Raw genomic sequence first — 13,884 nt, 5'->3', positions numbered from 1 at the left:
TTTTCAGGAAATCTGAGAGTAAGGAAATAAGAAACTGAAAAAAAAAAAATCACGAGACTTTTTTTGGTCCAGATTTTTTATTTCAAGATTCAAGGGAACCTCCAGGAGAGAAAACATTCTCTATGAATGCAAATCTATACTGTCCAACTGGGGGAAAAAAAAAATCAGACTTTTTCTGATCAAGATCTGTGATTTCTGGATTAGGAAAACTTTCTGATAAGGAAATTTGCTCTATCAAAGAAGATGTTCAATAACTTTCAGGATCAGATTATTTGGGGGTAGTCAGAGGTTAAGTGGCAAACCCTAACCCTAGGTCAGTCACTATACTACATAGGACAAATTCTTTCAGTGTGACCCCAGGCAAGTCATTTAAATTCTCATTGCCTGTTCCTGGCAACTCTCTCCTACCATAAATACTATGGTATAAGGTCAGGCCCAATTCTCTACCAATATACAGCATACAGCATGCTGCTGCTTTGCATTTTTATTACTACTAAAGAAAAAAAAAGGAAACATCAAGGATTAAACTATGTGAACTCATCTCAATAAAATCTTTATAAGCCAAGTGTGACAAATAGGGAAATATGTTTTTAAGAATTGCACATATTTAACCTATATCAGATTGCTTGCTCAGTTAGGGAGTTAAAAGAGGAAGGGAGAAAAATTTGGAAAGCCTAGTTTTACAAAAATGAATGCTGAAGACTATCTTTACATCTATTTAGAAAAAAATAAAATACTATTGAGGGAAAAAAGAATGAGCTATATTCTTAGAGGAGAAACAAGGAAAACAAGAGAATGGATAGACAAGCTTTTGCAAACAATTTTCTATAGCATAATAATCATATAGATGTTCACTTAAAATAGTAAGAAAGTTTTAGATCACAGTGCTTTTTAATATTTCTTTTTAAAAAATTGACTCAGTAGGACAGAATTCAGTATCTTCCAGGAATATTAAGATGATAGGAAATTCCAAAATAGAGAGTATCCCATAAGAGTGCTCAGAAATCCTCTGACTGAAAATATCCATCTCAGCATCAAACAAAGGGACATGTATGATCAAAAGGGCTCATTACAATCACAGGGAATGCCATATAAAAAGTTCAAACAGAAGTGGTAGGGTTCTCCAGAAGAACTAGATAAATACTTTGGGAGAATAGAGGCAGAGGCTCAGAGGACCAGAATTAAAATCCTGCCTTCTCCAATTTATTACCTATGTGACCTGAGGCACTTCTGGGGAATTTCAGTTTCTTCATCTGCAAATAAGTAAATAAATGAAATTCAAGAATTGAGTTTATACTACTGGGCCTCTGAAACAAAATTCAAGACTGCTCAAAAGAGACTGACCTATCAACTGAGAAAAAACCAAATGGGGGAAGAATACCTATTACTGCAATATGATTGGCAGTCCACTGAGTCAATCCAAGAGAACACAGACCTCGGGCAGATACAGAAGGTGGAAAGACCACAAACTGGGCCCAAAATCAAATAGGGAGATGACAGAAGGTTGGATTGCATTTGGGAAATTACATGGCACTCCCAAGCTGCTCTCTGTCAAAAAAGCCCATCTTTTCTTTAACACTATTATTTCTCTTGCTGATGCTATGTGGTGGTGAATCATGGACTACTACAATTTCAAAGGTTCAGAATTATTGATGACCCTAAGTAAAGGCCATGGAAGAGATATATGACTAAGGCATGAGTGGGCTGCCACTTATTATCAACAATGACTCGAACCAAAACCAGTAATATAAAATACACATCCAGGAAATGCTTAGTCCAAAAAGGCCAGGTCAGCCTATTGAGTAGCAGAATCTATAAAAAACAGCCTAAAGAGCTGTACCAATACTTGCTAAAACTTGTATTACATTGATCTAAAAGTCTAAAGTCCATGAACTTGTGGGACTTTTAAAGTATTTTATAACTATATTTCAATACAATTGATTTCTTTTCCAGTCCTATGTATTTTGTTTTTTGCATTCAAAAAAACACTATTCTGAGGAGTCCATAAGTAGGCTTCCCTAGCCTTGCCAACAGAGTCCATGATATAAAAATGATTTACAAATTTTGACTCAGAAGGAAACCTGCAGCTTATTAGATAGATAGATGGGGGAATGATAGGAAGATATGAACAATGATCTTGTGGACAAGAAGATACCTCATATTCAAGACAATTCCAATAGACTTGGGATGGAAAATGTCATCCACATAAAGAGAGGGAACTATGGAGACTGAATGAGGATCACAGCATTTTCTCTCTTTTTTAATTTGTTTGCTTTTTCTTTCTCATGGCTTTTTCCCTTTTGGTCTAATTTTTCTTGTAAACAAGACAAAGATGGGAATATGGAATTATACATGTTTAACCTCTATCAGATTGCTTGCTGTCTTGGAGAGTGGGGAGGTAAGGGAAGGAAGGAGAAAAATTTGGAATACAAAATCTTACAAAAATCAATGTTGAACTATTTCAAAGTCCAATTCTTTTTGTACATCAAAAGAACTGTATGGACATGTATACATATATTGTATTTAACATATATAACATGTATTGGTCAACCTGCCCTCTGGGGGAGGAGGTGGGGGGAAGGAGGGGAAAAATTGTAACAAAAGGTTTTGCAACTGTCAATGGTGGAAAATTACATATGCATATATCTTGTAAATAAAAGGCTATAATAAAAAAATTAATGTTGAAAACTTTCTTTACGTATATTTGGAAAAATAAAATACTACTAAAAAAAGGTCCCTCCACAAAATCCTCACAGATGGGTTATCTGCAACTTCAGAGGGACATAATACCAATGAGAAGATGCATCACTGGGGTATTTATATGTTGAAAAACATTTCAAAGACCTCTAGAGATAGTACTACAAGGCCTATAACTGCAAGAGATCAAAGAAATGAGGAAGAGAATTCACGTACAGAAATATTTATAGCAGCACTTTTCACAGGAGCCCAAAAAGGGAAACTAAGAAGAAGCCACCTATTTGAGAAATGGCTAAATAAATTAAAGTACGTGAATATAGTAGGATGTTATTTCATCATGAAAAATGACAAAATGGACAGTGTTAGAAAAAACAAAGACTTTTATCAACTCATTTGGAGTGAACTGAGCAGAAACAGAAGTAGTGATACAATAACAATACTCTAAAGGCAAACAACTTGGAAAGACTTTAGACTTTTAGATCAATGTACTGATATATCACAACTCCAGAGGATCCATGATGAAACATACTCTTTAAAAAGAGGGGTGATGGACTCAATATGAAGAATTCTTCATTTTTAGATATGCTCAGGGGGGAATTTACTTTGACTCTGCATGTTTTACTTTGGCACAATGGGGATGGGAGAAGTGGGACAAAGAGAAAATAAATGTTTGTCCATTTAAAAAATAATGAGCTGAATTTAGAGTCAGGAAATTGTTTGATTTCTGACTTGCTCTATGATTTTGGTAAAATCTCTTCTGGGCATGTTTACCTCCTCTAAAATGTGGGGTTTATAATAGAAGAGTCTTTCTTTCTCTAAGGTTTTGAAATCATATTACAAAGATAACAATATAAAATACTTTAAGAGCACATTACAGAGGGACATGAATCATAAGTTGTAGAAAATGGGAGGGGAAGAAGGAGAATCCTTTTAGATCAGAAAGAGAGAAATCAGGAAAGATTAAAAGAAATAGCACGTAAGTTAAATTCTGAAAGCCTGACAGGATTTGGGAGGTGGAGGGGAGGAGGGGAAGGAAGATATTTTATTTAATGGGTAAAGTCAAGTCACAGAAGCCAAAGTTGTATATGATAAGAAGAACTAAATGTCAAACAGAAGAGATGGTATTTTTCTCCTACCAACAATAGGGAGCCACTGAATAACTTTGGTTAATTATACTTTAGGAAGATGTCTTGTACAAAATGAAATAGAAAAGTGATAGAGAGCAAGGGAAATCAGAGAGCAGGCTATTATAATACATCCAGGTGAGAGATGGTGAAAAACTGAATTTGTGGCAAATTCAAATGAAGAGAAGGGGAAGGATGAGAGATTGTGAAGGTAGATACAGGACCTAGTGAGTAATTGGATAGGGAGGTGACGTAGAAGAAAGAATCAAAGAATGACTGAGGTTTTAAGTGTGGGTGACTGAGAGAATAGTAGTGTCACCCAAGAGAAGGAAACTGAGAGGAAGGCCAGGTATGGGAGGGAAGATAGGTCATTTGGCGATCTACTGAGTTTGAAGTACCAGTGGGGTATCCAAGGTGACAATAACATTTAGGGGATGTAAAAAGTGATTTTGTACATCTTGGCCTTCAAATGCCAGGAAACTTCCTTTATCTTCCATCTCTCTTCCATATTTCCATGTATATAATTACCTCCATTTGTGTCTCATCTTCTTCAGATTGTCAGCTCCATGAGAACAAAAACAGTCTTTTTCAAATTTTGCATTTCCCTTAATACTTTGAACAGAGAAGGAATTTAATAAGTATTTGTTGATCTTTGTAGTGGGGGCAGACTACAAGTGTGATTGATTTCATATAACTGTCAGACTGTTGATAAGTTAGTATTTTTACAAAGGCTGGTTCTCAAGAGATGGACAAGAAAAATATAACTGGAAATGAAGGTCATTAAAAAAGAAAAATATAAAAATTCTGAACCATAAAAAAAGTCATTCAACAAGCAAATATTAAATCCTCACTATGTGGCAGGCCCTATGCTAAGCACTGTGGATACAAAGAGAAATACAAATAGTTTCTCTGACCCCAAAGGAACTCACATTCTAATAAAGAGGTAACTTGTAAATAAACAGGTACCTACAAGATGAATGACTTTAGTGGAAGGAGTCTAGCAAGTAGTAGGGACTGAGAAGGCCTGCTGAGGGTAGTGTTTGAGCTGGACCCTGAAGGAAGCCAGGAGGGATTCTATGCTACAGAAATGAAGAGGGAGAGCATTCCAGGCAGGAGGGAGGAATGTGGGGGAAGGGGGAGGGGAGCAATGCCAAGACACAGAGAAAAGAAATGAGTGTTGTATTTGAGAAACAGTGGGATGTTTATTGAATCAAATTAGAGAAGCCTGCCAAAGGAAGACCAGAGAAAAGAAAAAAGTTTATGGACAGCACCTTAGAGGATACCCACATTAAGGGGGCAGAAAGAAGAAGAGGAAAACACTAAAATTGAATCACAGAAGGTGAGTGGCTGCAGGGGAGATGGGGAAGGGGAAAACTGAGAAAAAAAAAACACACACACACACAAACACACAAAAGGCCTGTTATTTGCCTCTATCATTGACCCCTTAGGAAAGGGAAGAGATAAAAAGAGAGACCCTCCCCCAAATCAGACACTCGAGTCCCACGCAACAATGATTTTTCCATGGGTGTCATAAGTGGTGAATGAGGCGCAAAAGCCAAAGAAATTATTCTCTTGAAATTAGCCTACCCCCTGGGCCAACCAAGAATCTACAAACAGCGGAAGCCTTTTTCCCTGCAGAATCTAACTTACCATGTGACCTTAGGCAAGTCACAAGCACTCGGGGCTAGTTTCCTCATCTATTAAAAGAGATAGTTTAAAAAAAAACAAAACAAAACAAAACCCTGATCCAAGCCCCTCTTATGGTAAACATTAAATGAAATAAAGATAAGGAAGCATTTTGGAGAACCTAAGGGACTAGAAACAAATACTGGCCCAACTCTTGAGGCCCAGCAAGACTATTGTGAGATCTATGATATATTTATAGGTGCCTTGCAAACTTTAAAGTTGTATATATATAAATGCTAGCAAGTTTTGTTTTTAAGTTCTACCTTCTCCAGGAAGCCCTTCTAGACTACTACAACTTATGCTGACCTCTCCCTTCCTGACCACGAGCACTTGCTGTTCTCAAGTCCCATTATACATATGATCTTGCATCATATATTGTTTACAATGGCAGTCTCCAGACAGAATGCCCAGAGGCACAGCTCATGTCTCTTCTTCTGATCTCTCTTCCATCAGAGCCGAGCACAGCCCAGACTCAAAGACTCAACGTATAGTAAGGTAGCACAGTAGAAACCTGCATACTTACCAGCCCTATGGTCCTGGACAAGCCATATTCCCTCTCTAGCCTCAATTTACTTGTCTGTAAAATCAGACTGATATTTGTTTACAGCACTGTTATGAAGAAAATGCTTTGTGACCTTTAACCCACTAAAGACCACACAAAGGGTAGGAGTGAGGGGATGAAATTTCCTAAGTTTCAAGGACAAGCTTAATGAAACCCAGAGTCCAGCAAAACCTGACAATTCCCAAACTCTTTATTGGGGCCTGTGCAGACCACAAAGTTTTCCTCAAAAGCCTACTGGCTTTATAAACTCACAACCAACCGACAAGTACTGAAAATCTGTTATTTGGAAAGAACTCCTGTGGTCTGTGCTGAGATATGATGTCCCTCACTGAGCTTTCAGTCTGAGAATGGCTGGCCAGGCAAAAAGAAGGAGTTCAGAAAGGAAAGGTGTCTTAAGAACCACCAAGCTATTCATGTCTTTCCCAAATACACACACCCACACACAACCAACCCTCTCATCAGTGTGCAACCTGGCAACTCCTTGGTAACTTACAGTTTAAGACAGTTGCCTGAGGCAATGAGAAGTTAAGCTTTGTGATCACACAATGAACATGAGTCAAGATGCTGGATTTGAACTCGGGTCTTAGTCTTTCATCCAAAACACTTTAACCAATGGCTCTTACAATCTAAAAAATGAGTCTCCTTTTAGAGCTAGTGAAACTGGTACAGAAAGCACAAAGGTGACAGCTGGGATGAAAATTAAAGTTTCTTAATTCCTCAACAAAGCCTCTTTCCAACCTATCTCTCTTCCACCCCACCCTATCCCCCAAATAATGGATACTATTTACCACCAGCTGATAGATGAGGAAACAGAGGTGGTGAAAGTAGTTACTCACCCAAGGTCATATTGCTTGTGAATACATTAACAACAAAAATAATGATCCCTCACAGGTATGAGATGCTTTATAGCTTTCAAAGCACTTTCCCTTCCATTCTCTCATTAAATCCTCACAATAGGAGGCAGGCAGTGAATCCTCAGCTACTCCCCTCTGCCTAATAAAGATCCTGCCAGTCAAGGGCCTCAATAGTCCAACCCTAATCTATCCACCCTGCAATCTCACCTCTGCAGTAAACATTCCAACTACTCACTGTTCCCTACGTGAAGCTGTTCTCCCCCAGCTAAAACTCATTTCTCCTCTTCTCGTTTCTGCTGTTTAGACTGAAAAGCCTTGTCATATTGTCTCTAGGATCAGTAATTTGTAGACACGTCTTTCCCTATTAGACTGTAAGCTTCCTGAGAGAAGGGCGTGCCAGGCTGCTTCTGTTTTTGAATTCAGAGTGCCAACCTCGGATCCTGTCCACAACGGGCACTTAACATTTGTTGAACTGAATTTTGCACACTTAGTCAAGTGAATTGATTTGCCCAAAGTCAAACAGAAGAGAACAGAGACGGGACCAGCACCCAGAGCTGCCCAGCAAAATCTGATGCCTGCAATCAAAAACAAGCCACTGACCGGCCCGGCCTAGGGATACCGAGGAGCAAAGGCTCTCTTGGGGTCCTTGCTGATCCAGCCTGGCCCACCTCCCCGGGTGCCCCAAATCTCTCCGGGGGAAGCCTCAATGGGTGTGCGCCCGGGTCCCTTCCTCCGGATGGCACGCCAACTGGCCCCGGCTCGCTCCCGACCCCCAGCCCCTAGCCCCGGCGCGCCCCGCCACGCCCCCCGCCAGCCGGGCCGAGGGCGGCGGGCGCCTAGCGCTCGCAGGTCTGGGCTCCCGGGCCCGGCTGGCTTGGGGCGGCCAACAGCTTCCTGTTCGCTAATCGCAGGATACGGCGGCGGCGGGGAGAGAAGAGAAGGTCGGGGAGGAGAGGCGGGCAGAGGCGGGAGGGCAGCCTGCCCGGCCCCGCTTCCTTTTTTTTTTTTTTTTGCACAAAAGGAAACACAAAAAGCCACGTCCCGGGGCGCAACCCCGTGGAACAAAGCGCCCGCGCCCTCGCCGCGCACTGCCGCAGGTCCTGCGCCGGGGCACACCAGGCCGGACCACCACCCCCGCGCCGTACAGGGCGCCCCCCTCCCTCCCCCCCGGCCCTGGGGCTCAGGAGGAAAGACTCCTGGACTCCGGGCGCCTATGGCCGGGCCGGGATGCGGGCTTACCTGCGGAGAGCCGGGCCTGGCCAGGCCCGGAGTTGGGGGGGGGGGTCTCTGCCGCTGGCGGGGCGCGGGCCTACCCGGGCCGGGGCCGCCTCCCGCTCTGCATGCCAGTCCGCTCCGGGGCGGGGGGCTGGGAGCGGGGGGCGCGGCGCCTCCCCTCCCTCCTCCCACCCTCCCGGGCCCCGGACGCTGCTGCCGCCGCCGCCGCCGCCGCAGCCGGGATTGGCCGGGCCGGGGATCCAGTTGTGGCAGCCGCTGTTACAGCTGCGGAGTCCGGCTAGCCTGCCCGCCTCCCTCCTCCTCCTCCTCCCGCCGGATCCGGGGCCGGGCGGGGGCTGGGCCGTGCAGGGGGCGCAGGGTCCGGCCGAGGAGGGCAGGAGGGAGGGGCGGCCCGGAGAGCCACCCCCCGGCCGCCTGCTGGGCTCTAGGCTGGGGCTACCGCGGCCCCGGCGGGCGAGGGGGGGGCGCAGGTCCGGGCGCGGGGCCTCCGGATCCCTCCAGCGCGTCCGGCTCCTCCTCCTCCCTGGCGACCCGGACTCACACTGTCCTACACACACGCGCGCACACACATACACAAACACATACACACAGAGACACTCACAAACACACAGGCACACACCACCCCGGCTATTTCGCCCGCCCTCCCATTTCCCCGCCCTCCCCCAACTATGCAGCCAACATCCGCCCGGCTCCTCCCCGCCTCCTTCTTCCTCTTTTCCCTCCTCCCCCTTCCCTTTCTCCTCCTCCTTCTCGACTCCTCTTTTTCATCCCCTTCTTCCTTCCTCTTCCCTCTCTTCCACCTTCTCTTCCCTCTCCTTTCCTCTCTTTCTGACTCTTCCTTCCTCCTCCTCCTCTTTTGTAGCCTTAGGAACATACATTGTGACTTTGTCTTCTAATCCAACCCCCTCATTTTACAGATGAGGAAACTGAGTCAGAAAAATTGAACATGGAATAAACTACCTTCTACTCTATTATCTTCTATTTTGCTTTTCCATCGTCATCAATTTCTAGCTCTAAGTTTGTTAGATCAACAGATTTAGAACTGAAAAGGAGCTTACTAGTCCTCTAGCATAGCTCTTCCTCCCCCCTTTTTTTTAAACAAATAATAAAATAATTAATATCTATTTAGTACTTATTATGTGCCAGGCACTGGCTAAATGCTTTATAATAATCTCATTTGATCCTCACAACATCCGAAGGAGACACTGATTATAACTAGTTCTGTTTTACAGATGAAGAAACTGATACCCAGTGGTTAATAGGATGACAGATAATAAATAACAAAGCTGTAATTTGAAAACCATCTTTTTTCCAAGGGAGGGAGAATAATTATGCAGTTCCTCCCACCCACACCAAGAAAGAATGTTTTGTTGAAAAAACTGGGAAAAGTAGAATTCCCTACTTCTGATTCATGGCACTTTCAGATACAAGAAGGTGAGAATAAAATTGGCAAACTGTGACCCATTCTAAGGAAATCCCTGCTGGACAATGTGCCAGACTATCTAAATAGGGAGGAAAATGGCTCAACCTAGCCAGAGTAAGGACCTCTATTATAAGCAAGAGGTTCCAGGGGGGGAAAATGGGGAGGGAACTTATTAAGCTGCCTAACAGGGGCGAGACCATTTTTTGCTTCAAAAATTAATGATTCTGTAACCTATGAGACTATGTTGAAGCCTGTGGCCAAGTCTAAGGTAGAGGAGAGAGGAGACTCAGGAATAGGCTAGTGGGCCTTAAATCAATTCTTTTAATTGGAGAAAAGAAGAAAGAATTTTAATTAAGTCCTTGGATGTTTTCAGTTCAAATATATAAGGGAGGCAGAAAAGGAATAATCCCAGGCAGACCCTGCCCTCAAGAGAACTCACAGTCTAAGGACAGAAAGGAGACTAGTCAAGAAAAAAACCAATGCATGATAATTTCTAAGTGAATACTAACTAGAAGCTGTGAAAAATTTCACAAGGACCAGTCAGCCTGGTGAAAAGAGAACCAGGAAAGAACCTTGTTATGAAAACCTAGAGAGAGAAGAGAATCCAGAAAAAGAGGGTGAAAAACAGTGTCAAAGGCTTCAGAGAAGTCAAGAAGAATGAAGGTTGTTACATTTTTCGGTTAAGAAATCATTGGTAACTGAACAAAGGCATTTTGCTTGAATGATAATATTGAAAGCCAGATTTTAGAGAATTAAGGAAGTAAGACATGTATACCACATTTCTTGCCTTCCTAAAGGTAGGGAAAAGGTGGGAGAGAGGGAAAGAATTGGGAAATCAGGCCTGTTCTTATAGAACAAAAGTCTTCTATTACATTCACATATCATAATTTATTCAGCCATTCCCCAATAGATGGGCAGCCACTCCATTTTCAATTCCTTGCCACTACAAAAAAGAGCTGCTACAAATATTTTTTGTACATATGGGTCCTTTCCCTCTTTTATGATTTCTTTGAGATACAGACTCAATAGCAAAGGGTATGCACAGTTTTATAGCTCTTTGGGCATAGTTCCAAATCAAGCAGGGTTTCTTATCCTGAGGTCCATAAACTTGTTTGATTTTTTTTTGTTTTTTTTCTGTAACTAAATAATCATGACTTTAAAAGAAGGAAGAGGAAGAGACTCATCATGAAAGAAAACAATGCATGATAATTTCTAACTGAGTGCTACTAACTAAAAGCTATGAAAAATCTGACAAGGACCAATCAGATGGGAGGAGAACCAGGAAAGAGTCTTCTCATGAAAACCTAGAGAGGGGAGAGTATCTAGAAGAGAGTAAAAGACAATGTCAAAGGCTTGACAAGTCAAAAAGGATGAAGGTTGTTACATTTGTCAGTTAAGAGATCATTGGTAACTTTGGAGAAAGGCATTTTGGGTGAATGATAAGGTTGAAATTGAAGAAGAAGAGGAGGAGGACAAGAAGGAGGAGAGGAAATTAAGACATCAATTGTAGAGAATTTTTTCAAGAAGGTTAACCAGGAAAGAGAAGAGAACAATAGAGAATGATTACTAATTTGGAGGGATGGATGATATGAGAGTTTTTTTGGAGAATGGAGGAGAGATGGGTGTGTTTGTATGCATTAGGAAGTTGTTAAAGATTGAACATTAGATAGAGTGTGGATTATAGAGGGGAAAATCTGTTGAAGAATAGGATGGAAAGGGAGAAAAAGCCACTTCTTCATGTGTGACAGAGGTAAAAAAGAGAGACAGACAGACAGACAGACAGACAGTTGGGGAAGAAGTCTGGAGAAATAGCTCTTGATGAATGGCTCATTTCTTCTCTTATTTAACTGAAGTATAACCTTGCAATGAATCAAATGCTGGGCCTGGAGTCAGGCAGATGCTATGTGATCCTGGGAAAGTCACTTTATTTCTGTTTGCCTCAGTTTCCTCAGGGTTGTTGTATGGATCACATGAAATGATAATTGTAAATTACTTACCACAGTGCCTGGCATATAATCAATGTTGTATAGTATTTGGTAATTTCAATCGAGTCCAGCTCTTCATGACCTTGTTTGAGATTTTTTTGTTAAAGATACTAGAATGATTTTTTTTTCAGTTTATTTCACTGATAAGGAAACTGAAGCAAACCAGGTGAAGTGACTTGCCCTGTGTCATACTGCTAGCAAGTATCTAAAGTCAGATTGAACTCAGGAAGAGGAGTCTTCCTAACTTATCTATTGGGACACTCAGCTGCCCAAGCATTATATAAATGTCAGTTTATTATTATTATTATTTTATTATCCCATCCCTAGAATGCAGTCCTATTTCATCTCTTATAATCCTTAACTTCAGGTCATGTGGCACCTCTTACATGAGACTTTTCCTATAACCCCAGCTGCTATTTTGTATTTACTTAAATGTTTACATGTTATTTTCCCAATAGACTATAAATTCCATGAGAATAAAGACTGTTGCCTTTTCTACTACATGTCCCTGGTATATAGCACAGCACTTGATACACAATAAGTTTCTAATATATGCTTCATTTAGTGTACTCAGTAGACACAGAATATGTTTGTTGAATCTATACATTCTTAAAAGCTGGAGTGTTTTAAATGGACTGAATTGTTTTAAATGGAAATCTATTTACTCACAGATCTACAGGATTCTCCCAATAAACAATGGTTTCTTAGTTTTAAGTTTTTCCACCAATTTTCCACCTCAAATGATATTTTCTCTATGAAGTCTTTTTTGATGACTCCAGACAAAAGTAATATCATTCTCCATTAAAACCTTAAAGTCAAATAGTTATAGTGCTCTTATGAGAGAGAAAACATCACTTATAGTTTGAAGAAAGACCTTTCACCTCTGAATGTCAGTGTCCTTATCTGTAAAATCTTAGAATGAAGGTTGAACAATAGTAACAAAATAGATATGATACTGGTATAACCTATTTCATGAGTGGGTGGTGAGGAAAATGCTTTGTAAACTTTGAAGCACTATAAAAACATGTTATCATTAAGAAAAACTCATACTATTTTAATATTTGTATTTTTATAATTATTTTTAAAACTTTGAGTTCCAGATTCTCTCTCTTCCTCCCCACCTCCAACCCTTTTAAAAAGTACATATGAAGTTATGTAAAACATTTCCATAAAAGCCATGTTGTGGAAAAAAAAAAACATGGATCTACACCCCCTAAAAAACCCTCAAGAAAAATAAAGTTTAAAAAAAGAATATGCTTCAATCCATATTCAAATAAAATCATCTTTCTCTGGGTATGGATAGCATTTTTCATCATAAGTCCTTCAGAGTAGTCTTGGATCACTGTATTACTGAGAATAACAGTCATTCATAAATGATCATCCCATAATATTGCTATTATTTTGTATGTAGTACATTTCATTTTGCTTGAGTTCATGGAGGACTTTTCAGATTTGTCTGAGAGCATCCTGCTCATCGTTTCCCACAACAATAATATTCCATCATAATCATGTACCACAATTTATTCAACCATTCCCCAACTGATAGGCACCTTTCAATTTCCAGTTCTTTGCACTGAGAAGAGAGCTGCTATAAATATTTTTGTATATATAGGTTCTTTTTCTTTTTAAAAAAATCTCTTTTGGGATTCATGCCTAGTAGTGGTATTGTTAAAGCAAAGGATAAGCATGATTTTATAGTCCTTTGGGCATACATCATATCTTTTGATCATTTATCAACTGGAAAATGGCTTTTTTTATATATAAATTTGACTCAGTTCAAACTGGAAATTGAAGGGATGCCTACAAATTGGAGGATGGCTGAATAAATTGTAGTATATGAATGTTATGCAATATTATTGTTCTATAAGAAATGACCAGCAGGATGATTTCAGAAAGGCCTGGGGAGACTTACATGAACTGATGCTAAGTGAAATGAGCAGAAGCAGGAAATCAACAACAATACTACATGATGATCAATTCTGATGGATGTGGCTCTCTTCAATAATGAGAGGATCCAAATCAGTTCCAATTGATCTGTAATGAACAGAACCAGCTATACCCAGAGAAAGAAAACTGAGAAATGAGTATGGATCACAACATAACATTTCCACGCTTTCTGTTATTGTTTTGCTTGCATTTTTGTTTTTTCTTCTCAGGTAATTTTTACCTTCTTTCTAAATCCGATCTTTCTTGTGCAACAAGATAACTGTATAAATATGTATACATATATTGTATTTATCATATACTTTAACATGTATTGGTCAACCTGCCAACTAGGGGAGGGGGTAGAGGGAAGGAGGGAAAAAGTTGAAACAGA

General features: G+C 40.7%; 1 protein-coding gene across 1 annotated transcript in view; it reads right to left on the bottom strand.

Moving 5' to 3' along the window:
• The window catches only part of AKT1 (AKT serine/threonine kinase 1), a 127,848-nt gene extending 119,592 nt beyond the window's left edge, over positions 1 to 8,256 (bottom strand). Inside the window, exon 1 of the mRNA XM_051978263.1 lies at positions 8,163 to 8,256. The gene's annotated coding sequence lies outside the window, so the exon portion shown is untranslated. The remainder of the gene's footprint in view (positions 1 to 8,162) is intronic.
• Between the last annotated feature and the right edge of the window lie 5,628 nt (positions 8,257 to 13,884).

This window comes from Antechinus flavipes, chromosome 2 (assembly GCF_016432865.1).
Source record: "Antechinus flavipes isolate AdamAnt ecotype Samford, QLD, Australia chromosome 2, AdamAnt_v2, whole genome shotgun sequence".
Lineage (NCBI taxonomy): Eukaryota > Metazoa > Chordata > Mammalia > Dasyuromorphia > Dasyuridae > Antechinus > Antechinus flavipes.
The sequence above is the reverse complement of the archived record's forward strand: the minus strand, read 5'-3'. Positions and strand labels throughout refer to the sequence as shown.